This window comes from Narcine bancroftii, chromosome 1, assembly GCF_036971445.1.
Source record: "Narcine bancroftii isolate sNarBan1 chromosome 1, sNarBan1.hap1, whole genome shotgun sequence".
In the NCBI taxonomy this organism is placed as follows: domain Eukaryota; kingdom Metazoa; phylum Chordata; class Chondrichthyes; order Torpediniformes; family Narcinidae; genus Narcine; species Narcine bancroftii.
Genome location: NC_091469.1, coordinates 427,373,560 through 427,387,565, shown reverse-complemented (window position 1 = coordinate 427,387,565; position 14,006 = coordinate 427,373,560). Strand labels below are relative to the sequence as shown.

Below are 14,006 nucleotides of genomic sequence, written 5' to 3'. Positions count from 1 at the left end.
TTCTGGAAGAGCTAAAATACATAAAATAGGGAGCACCCGCTCAAGTGCAACTCGCACAAGTTAGCCACATGGAAACAAAGTACAATGAGGCCAAAAATGGTAAGATCGCATTTCCCTTAAACTCCAGGGATATGTTCTGCACCTTAAACATGCCAACATAGATCACACCCACATCCACGGCCTTTCTACTTCCACCATGTTCGTGCTGTGGCAAAAGCACTGTAGGAAAATACCACTTAACAATACCTGGTCCACTGTGCCACACACTGTGCCCCACACTATAGATTTCAGATTCTGATTTCAGATTTGTCGTCAGAGTACAGACATGATATCACATTCAACTCAGATTCTTTTTGCCAGCGAGGCAGAGTTACAACCTATTGGTAATGCAAAATAGACTGTAAACAGCATGTACATGTTAATAAATAAAGAACTGTAGCAGATAACAAATGTAAACAAAATGACTGTGCAATAGGGAGAGAATTTTAAAAAATCAATAAAATGCACATCAGAATCCTTAAATGAGTCCCTGATTTAGTTTGTTGTTGAAGAGTCTAATGGTGGATGGCTGGCAGCTGTTCCAGAACGTGGGTGGCACAAGTCTTGCAGCACCCATACCTCATTCCTGATGGCAGCAGCGAGAACAGAGCATGTGCTGGGTGGTGTCGATCCTTGATGATTGCTGCTGCTCTCCAACAGCAGCGTTCCTTATAGATGTGGGCAGGTTTTTGCTGTCATATCCTGGGGCTTTACACTAAGGAGTACAGGGGTACCTTGTATAACATGGTTAATACATTCCAATAAAGTTCAGTGCAATGGAAAACCGCACTGTTCAAAGCATTATTACAATGTACTTTAATGTAATACGTTCCATTCTTAAAATTATTTATTCTTTTACCTCAAATCTTATGCAAACATATGCATAAAATATTTAAAAGGGAGATATGAAACTGAAATTTTGAGAATCTTCGGTGACATACTGAATCTCCTCAGATGCATCGCAAAGTATAGCCACTGGCGAGCCTTCTTTGTGATTGCATCAACATGAAGGATCCAGGTCAAATCCTCGGAGATGTTGACACCCAGGAATTTGAAGATCTTGACCAGTGGTTCTCAACCTTTTTCTTTCCACTTAAGTAATCCCTATGCCATCAGTGCTCTGTGATTAACAAGGGATTGCTTAAGGTGGTATGTGAGTAGGAAGGCAAGGTTCTGTAATCATTGTTCTGGACCCAATTGTTATTGAAATATTTTGCTTGAGAAAAATTATTATTGGCCCATTTCCCTTGGAGTTATAAAACAGGGCACATAACTCGTCAATTAGGTATGATCAAAACAGTGCTTTTCAAGCTTTTTCTTTCCACCCTCTCCACTACTGAGCACTCGATGAGGACTGGGTCATGTTCCCCTGACTTCCTTTTGAAGTCCACAATTATCTCCATAGTTTTGCTGATGTTGAGTGCAAGGTTGTTGCCAATACACCATTCTATGAGCTGATTTATCTCCCTCCTGAAGGCTTCCTCATTGCTGTTTGTGATTCTGTCATCAACTGTGGTCAATGAACAGCAACCTGGCATATGAGGTGCTATTCTCTCGGTGGCCCAGGACAGAGTGAAGCAACAAGGCTATAGCATCATCTGTGGAATGGTTTCTTCCATAGGCAAATTGAAATGTCTCCAGCCTCTCTGAGAGGTGTGCTTTAATGTGTTCCATCACCATACACATATTTGAAAAGGAAAATTTAGACATTTATTGGATCTATATTTGCGAAGGAAAATTTTCATGGCTACAGACAAACAGCAGAGGAGAGAAACAAATTGAATCGCTCTTGAAGTTTGGCACAAACATCACGTGTGATACAATTCCCTGATTATCACATTGACTTTCCCGAGATCTTAACATGACAAATTGCTTGCCACATTTCCAACAAGTCTAAATTTCAAAATGATTTGATTGGCTGTAAAGTGCTTTGGGGAATCTGAGTTTCAAAATACCATTTTAATTGTAAATCTCTCTTTCCACCAGATCTCTTCTCCTTTCTGAAAATAGTCACATAATGAAATGGAATAATCAAACAAGAATGCAGTGTAACTGTTTTCTTCCTTCTCGAGAAATTTCATAACATTTAAAATGTTTGCAGTAAATATTTGATTAAAGGATTTGGAAGTAACATGCTATGACAGAATTTTGTATTTAGCTTTGACAAGGTAGTAACATATCCCAGAGTTTAAAGCACATCATAAATCACATGAGAAAAGCTCTTGAAGCGTATGGTTGTCAACTCAGTGTTTCTGCATTGTAGCAGACTCCATAATGCATTGACATTTGTAATAGAAAAGCTGATTTTTTTTTTTTTGCTTTTATTTTTAACTTTTGTTTTTATTATTACCTGCCAGCAAGGATTTGAAAGTGTACAGCAATAAGTGCCAGGTTCTCACAATAAAATCATATAAGCAGATGGGGGTGACATTATAATCCACTTGATTCAACAATGTGACCAACTTAGTCACATTTGAACAACTTTGGTCCAAAGTTTGCATTGACAAATAAGCAATGCAAAAAATCATTTAAAATGTCCTGTGATTTTTGCAATGCCAAACTCATTAACATCTTATAGATCATCATTGATCAGAGGCTTTAACTTGATCCTGCTGCATCAACAGCAATTATAAGGGCTAGAGGTAAGTATTTAGTGGTATATAAATCATCAAAATTTGAGCCATAAGAAGAATAAAATAGATATACCTACAAGACTAAAATAGCTCAATGTATCTTTCAGTATTGAATATTTTGTCCAATGTCTCACACATTCTCCAAAAACAATTTTTCCATGTTCCAATTCACCATTCTTTTCAATTCAAAGTTAATTTTTAAAAAGTAAAATTTGCTGTATGTTGTTACTTACATTGCTTTTGAACAGCACTTTCTTTTTATCCATCCTTTAGTGTCAAGGAATACTTGCTTTAATTCCAGCTCTATGGATTTTGAGTGGGTTGTTAATGTCACAAACTTTACCAGATAGCTTGGTTTAGATTAGAAATTCCAAGCTCCTTTCACCATTTTTTCTGGTCTTCCAATGAAGGCAAACACATTTCTCAGCATTTTTCCAGATTTTCTCTGAACTAATTAGAAGAGTGGTTGGGATTGATGAGGAATTTGCTGAGTCAAGGTTTTGACACTGTCTTTCAAGAACTTTATTTTTGTCCTCCAGGTAACATATTGTTATGAATGAAGTTGAAGAAGCATACTATTTCAGAAGACTTTTCTTCTTTCTTTGGCTTGGCTTCGCAGATGAAGATTTATGGAGGGCTTGGCTTCGCAGATGAAGATTTATGGAGGGGTATGTCCACATCTGCTGCAGGCTCATTGGTGACTGACAAGTCCCATGTGGGACAGGCAGGCATGGTTGCAGCGGTTGCAAGGGAAAATTGGTTGGTTGGGGTTGGGTGTTGGGTTTTTCCTCCTTTGTCTTTTGTCAGTGAGGTGGGCTCTGCAGTCTTCTTCAAAGGAGGTTGCTGCCCGCCAAACTGTGAGGCACCAAGATGCACGGTTGGAGGCGATATCAGCCCACTGGCGGTGGTCAATGTGGCAGGCACCAAGAGATTTCTTTAGGCAGTCCTTGTACCTCTTCTTTGGTGCACCTCTGTCTCGGTGGCCAGTGGAGAGCTCGCCATATAACACGATCTTGGGAAGATGATGGTCCTCCATTCTGGAGACGTGACCCACCCAGCGCAGTTGGGTCTTCAGCAGCGTGGATTCGATGTTTGCGGATTCTGCCAGCTCGAGTACTTCGCAAATGAACAATCTGACCCATCTAACTGGGTTGGCTGAGTGGAACAAGATCCTCAGGGCTGGAAGTATTGACTTGGGAAGGTTTGGTTCAGAGACATCACTATTATCAAGTAACTTCTGTACATCTCTAAGACATACAGAATGAGAAGCATCATTCCTCTTCATTGTGCAGTTTCCTTGTGTGTTAATGTTTATGAGGGAGGAATGATTTGGGTCTGGGATTGGCAAACAGGAAGTATCAGGTTGGTAGAGGTGTGCTGGCATAATGCCACTGCCCTGCTAGAGTCGAGTGTAGAGTGGGATTGGACCTCTTGTGGACCCTTAGGTTAGAATTAAGCTTTGCATGTCAAGGTATGGAATGGAAATAGTGTCTAGGGCAGCCAAATTTGAGAAAGATTTTCCAGTCCCTCTTGGTTGACAGAGTTAAATGCTTGTGTAAACCTAAAAGGGTTCATGTGGGTCTGTACATATGTTTTGGAGTTGTACACGGAATATTATACCCATTCTACTTCTTGATGGATCAAATACACATGTAATTCTGGAAATATCTTCTTGAAGGCTGGGAGAGTGGCCACTGGGATGGCTATTTGTAGGTGGACATAGCAGGGAGACCCTTCAGAAATTATTTCATTAAGATTAATCTCCCTTCTCGAAGATGGTCATGATTACAACATCTCTGATGGAATATGCTCTGTTTCCCAGATGTAGGGCATAAATCTTTGAATTTCACTCAGAAACTCCTGTCTGACAGCTTTGAGAATTTCATCTGGAATACAAACTGTTCCTGAGACTTTATTGTTGTTTCATCCAGCTTACAGTCTTTTCCACTTTCAATTGGTCTCAGGTGGTGATGTGCCTGGACTGAATCACGTGTTATGGAATGTTGTCAAGGACTTTCACATTGAGGACAGAGTCCTGGCTGAAGCATTTGTCAATATTTCCTTCTGACTAATACTAGGTGCAAGGCCAGATTAATGTCGTAATGAAAGTATCATATGCTACGGGCCCCGGATATTGAAGGACCCGCTTTTATATCCTATGAATTATTGTTTTCATCTTTGTGCAGTGGCTATGAGATACCACACTGATAGTCTGTGTTAATAACCCAGATTAAAGGTGATAATTGGCTAAAATCGCTAACCTTACATTTAAGGTTAGCAATTTTACCTAAGGTTTGTGATTTTAACCATATAACCATACAACTGTTTATGACGCGGAAACAGGTCATGTCAGCACTTTGTGTCCGCACCAGTTCACTAGAACAACTCCACTAGCTCAACCCTCCTGTTCTCCACCCATAACCCTCCAAACCCCTCACCTCCATGTACACATCCAACCTTCTCTTAAATGACAGAAGGGACCCTGCCGTAACTATCTCAGTTGGAAGATTATTCCATTCTGCCACCACTCGCTGAGTGAAAAAGCTTCATCTACTATTTCTCCTAACGTTTTGCCCCCTTACCCTTAACTCATGCCCTCTTGTTCCAACCTCCCTTGCCATCAGGGGAAAGAGTCTGTTTATGTCTAGTCTATCTATTCTTTTCACAATTTTAAATACCTCTATCAAGTACCCTCTCAGTCATTATTGTTCCAATGAATAAAGTCCCAGTCTCCTTAATCTCTCCCTGTAATCCATATGCTGTAAGCCAGGCAACATCCTTGTAAACTTTCTCTGCACTGTCTCCACCTTATCTATATCCTTTCTATAATTTGGAGACCAGAACTGAGCACAGTACTCCAAATCAGGCCTCATCAATGTCTTAAACAGTCACAGCATCACTTTCCAGCTCTTATACTCTATACTATGATTTATGAGGCCAGCAAAACCATATGACTTCTTAACCACCTGTCTACATGGGAATCCACCTTCAGTGAAGTCTGTACCATAACCCCCAGGCACCTCTGCTCCTCTGCAAGCCTCAATGCCCTCCCCTTAACTGCATATGTCCTATTCTGGTTATTTTTTACCGAAATGCAGCACCTCGCACTTATTTACATTGATTTCCATCTGCCATCTTTCAGCCCACTCTTCCAAACAAACCAAATTCTTCTGTAATCCAAGAAAACCTACCTCACTATCCACCACTCCCCATATTTTCGTATCATCCACATATTTGCTTACCCAGTTAACCACACCCTCCTCTAAATCATTAAATATAAATGATAAACAACATGGGACCCTGACGCACCCTGCTTGTCACAGGCTTCCAACCTGACAGACAGTTGTCCACCATGACTCTCTGCTGTCTATCTTCCAGCCACCTCTGAATCCAATAATCACCTTTAATCGGGGTTATTACCACAGTCTATGGGTGTGTGGTATCTCATAGGCGCCACACAATACTCAGGTTAAAGGTGATAATAGGCTAAAATTACTAACCATAAAAGGGGGCACCACTGCCCTTGCATCACCCTACCACCTCGCTCCTAGCCCCAGCCATCCATTCACGCACCTGCCCTTGGCCATTTATCTGCCCCCAAATCCCCCTGGCCATCCATCTGCCCACCTGCTCGTCCGTTTCCCCCCTCCCCTATCTAACTCTGGAGTTCACCGGAGCGCCATTCCAGCAACTGATCAGGCTGCTTTGGGGCCACCCTGGCAGCTTGCAGCGATGGCTCAATGCAGGAGCAATGGCTGTCTATGTTACCCATAATCCCCCATGCAGCTGGAACCACTCTGCGAACACCACTGCACCAGTTCCAGCTGTGTGGGGATTATGGGTAACAAAGATGGCCATTTGATCCCATATTGAGCTAGGTGCTACAGTCGAGTTTTAACAAAAAATGTAAATAAGTTTTAACAGGGGATGGGGAGGGGGCACGATTTCAGTGCTTATCATAGGCACCATGTTCCCCAGATACACACTGGTAATTACTGATCTGAGGACACTATCATTATTTTGTTAAGAATAATTAAGACTATTTCAAACTTACCAAAATGGCTATGTAGGGTCAGCATCAGAAACTCTCTTGGTGGAGGGTGGTACGCCATAGTCACACTTCCCCTTCATTGGGCGTGTGCTCCCGTCACACTTCCCCTTCACCATGTATGTCCCAGCCGGCACTATTTAGGACCATACATGCGCCAGCCAGGGCAGATTAAGACCCCTTTAAATAACAGCTGGTTGCATGATGTCCTGCACTCCATTAACCTGCCACGTGCTTCAAAAATATACTCGGAAGATGAATTTGGGCTACACCCCAGAATGGAATATGAATGAATTATCAAAAAATAAAATCTTATGAGGTCGAAAGGGAATGTGACAAATTGGATCCAAAGTGGGTTCAGTAGCTTGAATCAAAGAACAATTTTGATGTATATTTTAGTGTCTGCACATCTTGTGCTTTGTCTGATAAATGTCATTGATCTAAATATTTTGAGGGTGGACATTATCATGTAACTTTCATTTGATGTAAATGTTGGAGAGTGATTAATGGCAAGGAGGAAAACTTTGGAGTGCAGGAAGGATATGTTTCCTGAGTAACAGGGGAGAAATGCAGGAAAAGGTGGTCTGCCTGGGAAGAGTGAAGTACAACTCTTGGCAAAAGTGAACAGACCAAGGGAGTATGACATAAATCATGGAATAAAGCATAAATGAATAGAGAGATCTGGAAAGTCACATCCTCAGGTCCCTGAAAATTGCATTCTAAGTGGATATGGTGAATAAGACTGCATTAGGGATACTTTACTGACCAAGGTGTAGAATATAACAGCAGGCGGCTTATGCTGGAATGAGTTAGGCTTCTACTAATGCATTACAAATGTTAATGGTCACCACATTGCAGGAAGGGTGCTATAGCTCTGCAAAGGATATTAAAGAGAGTTTACAAAGATTTAGCGGAAGGTGAGATTATGAGAAGAAACTGGTTGGGCCGTCATGGATTTCTATCAAACAGAGAATAAAGAGAAAGTTAACAGGTCTATAAAATATAAAATGGCCTGAAAGACAATTATAGGAAGGACCTTTAGTGGATAGGTTAATAAACAATTATAATAGATCTGGGTAAGCAACAGTAAGTGAGCTATTTATTAATGTAATGTGCAATAGAATACTTCCCAAACTTCTAAACTTGAATACCGTTAAAGACCATGAGCTCTAAAGGATACATTATAAAGCAGCAACACATGATCACCTTAACAGTGGAAGTTACAAACAGTTGTGCCAAGGAATCTGCAGATTAAATAATGAGAAGCTGCAGTATTTCACCTGAACACTTTGGAAGAGTTCTTTGTAGCCCCGAACTTGGGATGACGCATTGGTTCCATATGCCACTCTCACCCTGTGGTGAATTTGAATCAGGGTGATTATGCAATAACACAAGAGCTCCATTAAATCAAATTGCATGATTTACTTCCAAAAGTATAAATTACAAACATTAAAGGTTATAAAATTTGGCCATGTAAGGTTATTAAATTAATTTCCTGCATGATCAATATGAGTATAATTTCATGTATTTAGTGATCAGCTTGTCTCCTTCAATCACCCCAAAAAATATAATGTAGCGTGACTGAAAGCACTCAAGATCAGAGAGAGCACAACACATTTTTATTCAGCAAGAATAACACACAATATTGTTTGGACTGAACTGCGGTTTTAGCAGGGATCCAGGGTTTTATATTGGGATATGTTGGGTGGAGTCAAAAGAGGAGTCAGTCCTAAGGACATCACATCAGTAGTGAATTCCCATTTCACTACAGTACAAATATTGTGATTGTGGACTGTAAATTCATAGACTTCAAGTTCTCAGAATACCCTATCAATCCACGACTGCTGAGTTGACAATTATATTTTGATTTCTCCTTGTCGAATATTTATAATTTTGCTTGGACCTTGAAGCACCAGAACTGGTGATTCACATATTCTTGCACAGACCAATAATGGTAAAGTTGTTCTGACATTTGTATGTTTTTTTCCAAAAATTTAAAAAAAACAGCTAGTCATATTTAATTTTTTATTTGTAAAAAGGAGATATAGCAAAATAAAAACGGTGCACATTTTCTTTAACATTCAGTTTAAAAGACTATTAGCTTCACAAAGCTTTCTAGATATTTAGTCACTTATTAAACAACTAATTTTTATGTGAATTATCATGTTTCAATATTCAATGTGTCAAATCTACTGTCTTTAAATACAATACTTTCATACTGAAGTATAGAAAACTTCTTACTGAACAATTGGCTTTGGGGGAAGAAAAGACACACACAAAAAAATGACCAGAATTTAATGAAACATTGAATAAGTCAAGATTAAGTTAATCATAAATTCCAAAGCAGATTACAAATGCTTTGTCTTGTAAAGTTGAGAGGTGCATGGATGAATGAAATGATCCTCAACAGTACCTCAGAAATGTTACTAATTTAAAATAGCAATCCCATAAATTTTTCCAAAGCTTATGCACAGCTATGAAAATTTCCACTACTTCAGTGTTTATTTCTGATGTTTGGCATCTTCACATAAATTCTACACACTTTTCCCATTTTCCTTACATGAGAAATATGACAGAACAATGCATGAATATAAGCTGTGTTTCCATCCAATGAATACAGCATGTTCTGCAATGCCACAAGTGTTAGATGTAAGAGTTGAGAAGTTCCTGAAGAGCATAACTGTCTGGACCAAGTGGTCTGTTTCCATAAAAGCACAATGCTGGAGAAACCTAGTAGGTCAAACAGTATTCTTGACAGAGCAAAGATAAAGATACATAACCAATCTTTCAGGCTTGAGCCCTTCATCAAGGAATGAACAAAATGTAGGCATGCATTGTTCGGGTGCCTTCCTACGTTTTGTTCATACCTTGATGAAGGGCTCAAGCCTGAAACGTTAGTTATGTATCTTTATCTTTGCTGTATAAAGTACACTGTTTGACCTACTGAGTTTCTTCAATCACAGTGTCTACTGACTTTTGTGGTTTACTCTGGTCTGTTTCTGGGATGCAGTTTCTTTAATCTATATAGTTCATGAATATAGAAAAAAATGGTTTATGTTCATGTCATAAATTGCCATTCAATGACTTCATTGCGGATCTGGGTGGACTTTCAAATAGCTTTGGATAACAAAAATCCATCAGGCTTAGATCTACAATGCACAACTGACCTGACATTAATTGTAATTGACAGAATTAGTTTAACTGGTTTGTTTCTGAGAGAAAAGATGTGAAGAGCATTAGCAAAGACGAGGCATAGAGGTGCAACTAGGAGGATGGCATATTCATTATGTTCACATGTAGCTTAATGACAATACCTTTCACTCAGACATGGGATAGTTAGATGGCACCACCTCTTTACAAAAATTCACAGCAGATAATAAAGGGTAAAGAAGGGAAATAATTTCATATCAATGCACTGCCGGTGATTTCAGATTTATTGCCAGAGTATAGACATGACATCACATGCAATCATGAGATTCTTTTTTCTGCAGGTGAGGAATTACCACTTATTCGTAGTGCAAACAAAATCTGTAAACAGCATAAACATGTAAACAAATAAAGAAATGTAAGCAGAAAACGAATGTAAACAAAGTGACTGTGCAATACAGAGAGAATTAAAAAAACAATAAAGTGCACAAGTAAGAATCCTTAAATGAGTCACTGCTGTGAGGAGTCTGATGGTGGAGGGGTAGCAGCTGTTCCTTAACCTGGTGGTGTGAGTCTTGTGGCACCTAGACCTTTGACCTGATGGTAGCAGTGAGAACAGAGTGTGTGCTGGGTGGTGTGGATCCTTGATGATTGCTGCTGCCCTTCAATGGATAGTGGGAAGGGTTTTGCCTGTGATATCCTGGGCTGTGTCCACTACCTTTTGGAGCAATTTACACTCAAGGGAACTGCTGTCCCCATACCAGACCAGCTTACATTTCAACACACATCTGTAGAAATTTACCAGGGTTTCTGGTGGCATACCAAACTTCCACAAGCTCCTGAGGAAGTAGAGGACCTGACGTACTTTCTTCAGGATGCCATTAGTGTGTTCAGTACAGGAGAGATACCCCGAGATAGTGACTCCCAAATTTGCTCATCCTCTCCACCTATGATCCCCCCCCCCAACGTTCACTGGATTGTGTACCTATGGATTCCCTTCCTGAAGTCAACTACTATTTCCTTCGTTTTGGTGACATTGAGTGCAAAGTTGATGTTGGTGCACCATTCAGCCAAGTTTACAATCTCCCTCTTATAGGCTGACTCATCACCTTTATACAACCTACTACAGTGGTATCGTCTGCAAATTTGCAAATGGTGCTATTGTCATACGGAGCTACACTGTAAAATGAGTAGATCAGGGGAGGGGGAGGAACATGTTTTGGTTGAATAAGCAGAGTAATCATTTTGAAAGGAATGGGAGCATGATTTTGATGAAGTATAACTGCCAATGTCAGTTCATTCAATATATCCTCTGCAAGCAAGGAGCAGGAGATGTCATCAAGTACATTTTATATTACTTACGTAGATCATTTACTTCAATTTCCTGCCTTCAAGCTGCAATTGCATTGTGATTCAGAAGTATGTATTAAATTTTGAAATGTTTAATTTAAGTTACATTTGGTACTTAAATTGCAACCAATATCATCACATCCAATATGAGTTCTATTGCATCTGATTCTTTCATACTGGGACAGGTAGGTCTTCTTTGTGCAGATATTTAAAGATACAGCAAGGTAACAGGCTCTTCTAGCCCATGAGCTTGTGCCACTCAGTTAAACCAAAGTGGCAAACCTACTAACCCTATACATCTTTGGAATGTGAGAGGAAGCCAAGGCACCCAGAGGAAGCCCAAACAGATATGAATAGAAGGGACAAACTCCTTACAGACAGCAACAGATTCAAACCTGTTGACTGTTGTTGTTATAAGATGCAATAATCACCAGGCTGCCCCAAATATATGGTTTGACATGCTGAGTTTCTCCAGCATTGTGTTTTTACTACATCCCCATGGATTCCTCTAGAAATTTGTGCCCAGAGTCAAAGGTAAAAATTTCTCCTAAACTTCCATTCAAATTCATTTGCCATGGTCAATGCAACCATTTCTAAATCTTGTTTTTAAATTTTTGATTTTTAAAAATTTATTTTATTGAAGTTTAAACAAACATTATAAATATATATGTACCTCAGACATTATAAATATATATATATGTCAATATATTCAAATTTGCCCTGATTTTTCACATAATATGTACCTCAGACATTATATATATATATATATATATATATGTCAATATATTCAAATTTGCCCTGATTTTTCACATAATATTTATCTGAGGTATACACTTATAGAGGGAAGAGAAAAGACAGAACAAGAAAAAGAAACATAGAAACTTAGAAACATAGAAGATAGGAGCAGGAGTAGGTCATTCAGCCCTTCTAGCCTGTTCCACCATTCAATGAGATCATGGCTGATCTTAAAGTTCAATACCCTGTCCCTGTCTTCTCTCCGTAACCCCTAATTCCCTTATACTGAAGAAATATATCTACTTCCCTCTTAAATATATTCAATGAACCTGCCTCTACTGCTCTCTGTGGCAATGAATTCAACAGATTCACCACCATCTGGGTAAAGAAATTCCTCCTCATCTCGGTTCTATATGCTTTGCGTATTATCCTCGAACCATGGCCCCGGGTTTTGGACTCCCCCACCATTGGAAACATCCCTTCTGCATCCATTCTGTCCAGTCCTGCCAGAATTTTATATGTCTCTATGAGATCCCCTTTCAATCTTCTAAACTCCAGCGAGTACAATCCCAAATTGTGCAATCTTTCCTCAAAAGTTATTCCTGCCATTCCAGGTATCAGCCTGGTGAATCGCCTTTGCACTCCCTCCATTACAAGAACATCCTTCCTCAGATAAGGCGACCAAAACTGCACACAATACTCCAGGTGTGGTCTCACCAAGGCTCTGTACAGCTGCAGTAAGGTATCCTTATTCCTATACTCAAACCCTCTTGATATGAAGGCCAACATACCATTTGCCTTTTTAACTGCCTGCTGTACCTGCATGCTTGCCTTCAGTGACTGGTGCACAAGAACCCCTAGGTCTCTCTGCACTTCCCCATCTCCCAATCTATTGCCATTCAAATAGTAATCTGCCCTCCGGTTTGTATTACCAAAGTAGATAACCTCACATTTATCCACATTGTAGTGCATTTGCCATGTATCGTCCCAGTCCCCCAATTTATCCAAATCACACTGGAGCTTCCTGACCCCCTCTTCTGTGCACACAACCCCTCCTAGCTTAGTGTCATCTGCAAATTTGGAGATATTACATCCAATCCCCTCATCTAGATCATTAATGTAAATTGTGAACAGCTGGGGTCCCAGTACAAATCCCTGTGGCACCCCACTGGTCACCGCCTGCCATTCAGAAAATGAGCCATTTATCCCAACTCTCTGTCTTCTATCTGCCAGCCAGTTCTCAATCCACATCAATACCTTGCCCTCACTCCCATGAGCCTTCATTTTGCATGCCAGTCATTTATGTGGGACCTTAATGAAGGCCTTTTGGAAATCCAGGTACACCACATCCACTGGCTCCCCCCCCCCCATCTATTTTACCTATCACCATCTCAAAGAATTCCAATGGATTTGTCAAGCACGATTTACCTTTTGTAAATCCATGTTGACTCTGTCCCATCCCTTCTCTGCTAGTCATATGCTCCGCTATTACATCCTTCATAATGGATTCCTTCATTTTGCCCACTACTGATGTAAGGCTCACCGGCCTATAATTCTCTGCTTTTTCTCTACCCCACTTTTTAAATAGTGGGGCAACATTAGCTACACTCCAAATCCATGGGTACTGATCCTGAGTCTATCGAGTTCTGGAAAATAATTCTTAAAGCATCTGCTATCTGAGTGTCCACTTCTTTAAGTACCCTAGGATGTAGATTATCAGGCCCTTGGGATTTATCGGTCTTCAATCCCTTCAATTTCCCCAAGACCATGTCCTTAGAGATACTGATTTCTTTCAGCTCCTCCCTTGCATTAGTCTCTATGTTTCCCAACATCCTTGGGAGGTTATTTGTATCCTCTCTTGTAAAAACAGAACTAAAGTAAGAATTTAATTGGTCTGCCATTTCCTTATTCCCCATTATATATTCCCCTGATTCTGACTGCAAGGGACCTACTCTGGATTTCACCAATCTTTTCCTCTTGACATATCTATAAAAACTTTTGCAGTTGGTTTGCCGCAAGCTTACTTTCGTAATTTATTTTTGCCCTCTTGATTA

The 14,006-nt window shown here is 40.0% G+C and overlaps 1 long non-coding RNA gene across 1 annotated transcript in view; it reads left to right on the top strand.

Annotated features, from left to right (window-relative positions):
• Positions 1 to 2,607: 2,607 nt before the first annotated feature.
• LOC138753440 (uncharacterized) overlaps positions 2,608 to 14,006 on the top strand; it is an 81,374-nt gene continuing 69,975 nt past the window's right edge. Inside the window, exons 1-2 of the long non-coding RNA XR_011351174.1 lie at positions 2,608 to 2,681; positions 3,212 to 3,340. This is a non-coding gene — a long non-coding RNA (uncharacterized lncRNA). The remainder of the gene's footprint in view (positions 2,682 to 3,211; positions 3,341 to 14,006) is intronic.